Source organism: Mastomys coucha, unplaced genomic scaffold (assembly GCF_008632895.1).
Source record: "Mastomys coucha isolate ucsf_1 unplaced genomic scaffold, UCSF_Mcou_1 pScaffold5, whole genome shotgun sequence".
Classification (NCBI taxonomy): Eukaryota; Metazoa; Chordata; class Mammalia; order Rodentia; family Muridae; genus Mastomys; species Mastomys coucha.
Window position 1 is genome coordinate 114,084,285 of NW_022196911.1, and position 5,221 is coordinate 114,089,505.

Consider the following 5,221-nt stretch of genomic DNA (forward strand, 5'->3'; position numbering starts at 1 on the left):
TACACACACACACACACACACACACACACACACACACACACACACACACGTATACACACATGCACCGTGTTTCTGCGTTTAGTGATGACTGATGCTATTCCTTATGGCTTTCAGAGCAAGAGGAGTCACTGGGGCTTCATCTATTATGTTTATTCCGACAGAAATAAATCTCTGCCTTCACTCTGCCCAGGCCGGCTGGGGAATCGGCTGGCCACACCCCCTACCACCGGTCACCCCCCTACCCAGCACCTCCCTGAGGACAAACCCAGTAGAATGGATCAAGACACACTTTGGCCTTATTGATCACCAGGCTGCTTCATTACCTCTGTGGGCCGGAGATCAATAAGCTCACAGCAGCATAATAGACTTTTTAAGAAAATCGATTAGGCAGAATATTTTTTTTTTACAGAATTGAGTCTGCATGGCCCTTATATGGGTGTGTGGTTTAACGTGTGCAGCACAGCTCCCTCCAAGAACTGTCTTATAATGAACAGGGCCAAGGCCAAGCTGAAAAGCACACAGGCAGTAACAGAAACCGGCCACCTTGAGGCTGAAGAGACGTCCCAGGAAAGGATGGAATCATCATGGCATGTCCTTGCTAGAGATCTGTGAGTAACCCCACTGGCCACCTGGCCTGATCCCATCCTTGTGTGGATAAAAATCTTCGAGCATGCTTCCTTCGTCTTGATTTTAAAGACGTGGAACTGAAGCTTCTTAGAAAGCCCAGACTACTGTCTGAATTTCCCATTCAGAAAGCAGAAGGAAGCTGGGCGGGCATAAACATGAAATATGACCAGGCTGTGGCTATCCAGACCTGGCACGGTGCCTCCCAGGCTTCTTTCCTGAGCCTGCGGAGAAGCACCTGGGGCTCTGGCAAGCCAGGCTTCTCATATAGAGAGGGGGAGGCTCCCGACACCTGCAGCACCCACCAACTGGGGACAAACATTTGGGGGTAGATGCAAATATACGTATGTGGGAGGGGTGCATGTGTGTGCAAGGCTACACAAGCACCAGAGGAGGCCGGAGGACCACTTCCAGTGTCGTTCCTCCGGCACCTTCCATTTTTTGTTTGAGACAAGGTCTCTCCTCTGGAAATCTGCTAAGTAGACTGGGCCCCTAGTCAGCAAGCTTCAGGAGTCCTCCTGTCTCCACCTCGCCAGCACTGGGATTACAAGTGTGAGGCACACCAGCTGGCTTTTTACCTGCAATCTGGGGGTCCTACCTCAGCTCCTCATGCTTGCAAGGCAAGCGCAGAACTGGCTGAGCTATCTCCCCCAGATCCCATCCTTAGCAGCTCACAGACCCCAAAGCAACCCCAAAGGGTGGAGGTGCACAGAGGATGCTCAGAGGTTCTCAGCCGGTGGGACTGACCCTACAATTTCCTCGGCTTCAGCCTGCTCTCCGCTTCTTCCTGGTCTGCCATGATTATGGATGATGCACATTTTAAAGGAGGAGGAGAAAGGATAGATTCTCTTCTCCCTTCTAACAAGTCAAAGACAAACCACTCAACGGCTGCAATGACGTGGCGTGGAGCCCAGCAGGAGAGGGGCCAGAACTCCACAGCTCTGCCAAACTCAGGGAACCACGTGTCCCAGCCTGTGTAGAATAAATAACAAAGTCATAAACTCCACAGAGGAGCCGAGCGCTGACATTTAAAATTCTCTCTGTGCTTTGTTCTCCTGGTTCATGTCATCAGAATACTGGGGTGGAATCTTAGCTGTAATTTATGTCCATTTCGAGGTGGATCTAATTCACTGGCATTTCCTCCCGTCTGTGTCTGGCTGTCTTGAGCCTGTCCTTAGGTAACTCGGGCTCACTTTCTGAGACTCCTTTCCTGCCTCAACCCTGGGCAAAGCGAAGAGTTTGATTGTTTGTTTGTGTGTTTGTGTATGTGGTGTGCGTATGTGTGTGTATATGTCTGTGTGGTGTGTGTATGTGTGTATGTGGTGTGTTGTCTGTATGTGTGTGTGGTATGTGTATATGGTGTGTGTGTCTATATGTGTGTATGGTGTATGTATGTGTATATGTGGTATGTATATGTGTATGTATGTGTATATATGTGTGTTTATAAGTGTGTGTGTGCAATGTGTTTATGTGTGGTGTATGTATGTGTGTATGTGTGTATGTATTTGTGTGTGTGGTGTGTGTGTGTGTATGTGTGTGGTGTGTGTCTATGTGTGGTGTATGTATTTGTATGAGTATGTGGTGTGTATGTATATATGTGGAATGTGTGTGTGTCCCTAACATGTGGAGGTCAGAGGTCAACTTCAACCTCAGCTGTCACTCTTCAAGTTCTGTTCACCTTGTGTTTTGAAACACAAGTGTGTTCACCTTGTCTCTCACTGGACTGGATGGAACTCATCAGGTGGGCTGGGCTGGCTAGTGAACAAGACCCAGGGACCTGGCTGTCTCAGCCTTCCCAGTCCTGGGACAGCAAGCATGTGCCACCAAGCCTGGCATCTCTGCATTGATGCTGAAGATTCAGCGCTGGGCCTCGTGCTCACAGCTGAGCAAGCCCGGCCTGCTGCTGTGGGGCGTGGCCTGTGGGCGGGACCTGTGGGCGTGGCCTGCAGGCTCGAGCCCGGACTTTGTCTTTGCTCTGGTAAGCCCTCCCCTCCTTTTCCTCCCACACCTGTTTGTTTCCCCTGGCTTTAGGAAGGTTGTGATTTAAAACCCGGATTGCAGTGAGAAACCTAATTTCTCCCTGCAAGGCTAAAAAAATAATAATCTGAAATACTCTCAGACAATTTCCAGGCCCAGGTGGAGCTGCCTGGAGACCAGAACTTGTCTGAAAATGGAGTACTACCCCATCACTCCTTTCTGGTGTGAGAGACAAATGGTTGTAGGCCTTGATCCTTGGCCTCCCTCCAGAGGGCAGTGTGGGGGAGTCTCCTGGATGTTGGGATACATGCCCACTTTAGGGAAAGGAAAACTGTTAGAAAGACATATAAAGGGGCTGGAGAGATGGCTCAGTGGTTAAGAGGGCTGACTGTTCTTCCAAAGGTCCTGAGTTCAGTTCCCAGCAACCACATGGTGGCTCACAACCATCTGTAATGAGATCTGACGCTCTCTTCTGGTGTGTCTGAAGACAGCTACGATGTACTCAACCATACAAATGAGGTCTTCTGGGTCCAGTGATTTGGGGGTGACCACCTCCAAGGTGCATGCATGAATTACAATTCCTGTGCTGTGGTCACACCCTTTGAGCAAGATAATGGATAAAAGAAGTAATTAGCCTCCCTGTTTCCGAGGGTCTCAAGATGGAGGAACAAAGGCAGGGAAGCGGGAACAGCTGAGAGCTCACATCCTGAGCCACAAAGGAAAGGAAGCAAAGAGCCCTCTGGGAGAACCCTCAAGTCCTGCCTCAGTGACACGCTCCAAGGCTAGACCCCTGCCCTCCCTCAGTGACACACACGCTCCAAGGCTAGACCCCTGCCCTGCCTCAGTGACACACACCCTCCAAGGCTAGACCCCTGCCCTGCCTCAGTGACACACACCCCCCAAGGCTAGACCCCTGATGCTTCCCAAACAGTTCCAACAACTGGGGACCAGGAATTCAAACATCTGAGCCAAGGGAGGAGGACCACTATCATTCAGCAGACTTCACAGGAACTAGACAGGATCTCAGCTGCACACTGAATAAACCACCCGAAGCTCTGCACTGAACCACTCAGAATTAATGCCAGTCACATGAACGATGGGTACTGAGGCTCTGGAACTCCACAGGGGAAAAAACGAGCAGCTTCCCCTAATCAGCAAGCTAGAAATAAGACATCCCTCTGTGTGAGGTCTGTTGGGACAGTCCTCCCTAGAGAACTCTAAAATTTTGTTTTTACAGAGTCTTACTATGTATCTCTGGCTGACCTAGAGCTCACTGTGTAGACCAGGATGGCCCCAAACTCACAAAGATCTGCCCGCCTCTGCCTCTTGGGTGCCAGGATCAAAGGCACACGCCATTGCACACACGCCACTGCACCTGGTGAGAACTCTTTTTTGTTTTGTTTTTCTAGACAGGGTTTCTCTGTGTAGCCCTGGAACTCACTCTGTAGTTCTGCTCCTGTAAGTAACCCCTCACCCATAGTCCTGTAGGAAACCCCAATAAAACCCATCGGCTCACCAAGACGGACTTCGGTAGTGCCTGGACTTCAGTGTGTCGTGAGAACCCTAACTGGGGTGAGCCTATATATATGTTGCAGCTTCCCAAGATAAGTTTTGTCGAACAACCGCCTCTTTACACAACGAGATGACTGATAGTCTGAGCAAAGGCCCCAAAGAAATGCGGGACCCATTTCTACAGCCCCAAGCTGCTGCTTATATGATAAAAGAACCTTGCATATATGATTAAAGTTGACCATTTGGGGTCGGAGGAATGGCCCAGGGATTAAGAGTGCATACTGCCCTCGCAGACGACCACGTTGGGCCGCTCACAGTTGCCTGTAACTCCAGCTCAAGGGGATCAGACACCTTCTTCTAGAACTCAAGGGCTCCTATACTCATGCATGTGTGTACACAATTAAAACTAAATTTAAAAAAAGTTGAGGATTGGGTGTTGGGGGCTGGGTAGCAGTTTAGATTCTTACCCAGCATGCACAAGTGTCAAATTAAAATCCTAGCCCACTTCCAAGAAGTGCCCTCGCCTTAGAACTAGAACACAATATGTTTTATTATCTCAACACCCAAGCTTTCGATGATTCGATCCATCAGCTGTAGGGAGCTCATGCAGCAGTGAACAGGCCATACTCGCTCTCTCCTTGATTTGTGATTTTTAACAATGATTTTAATAGAAGAATAAATTCTCATTTAAAGAATCAAATTCAATAAAACATTTCATGCGTGCACTAAAATTTGCATTTACGAAGCATAAATATTTTTCGCCACAGTCCGTGCTGTTTCATTGTTTTAAAGTTGAAACAGAAATAAGAGCTATGTGTGTTCCTACAGACTGATGGGAGCAGAGCCAAGCTCTGCTTCTTGATGATGCCAGCCAGCGCTATGCTATCGTAGCTCACTTCCATACGGCTGCCTAAAGGTGGGGAGTGGGAGTCTGCAGGGGGAGGCTGCAGAGACACCTGGGGATGGAGGGAAAGCCTACAGCAAGATACAAGACAGACAGGAGAACTGCCAGAGATCTCTGGGGCCAGCCCAGGGTACACAGCACACTGGCAGAAACAGCAAGACCCTTCTTCAATAACGCGGAAGGGGAGACCCAATACCTGAAAGT

At 49.3% G+C, this 5,221-nt stretch overlaps 1 long non-coding RNA gene across 1 annotated transcript; it reads left to right on the forward strand.

Annotated features, from left to right (window-relative positions):
- Nucleotides 1-482: 482 nt before the first annotated feature.
- On the forward strand, nucleotides 483-1,628 carry LOC116077919. Its single transcript, XR_004113374.1, has 2 exons — nucleotides 483-608; nucleotides 1,394-1,628. It is a non-coding gene; the product is annotated as an uncharacterized LOC116077919 (long non-coding RNA).
- The last annotated feature ends 3,593 nt before the right edge of the window (nucleotides 1,629-5,221 follow it).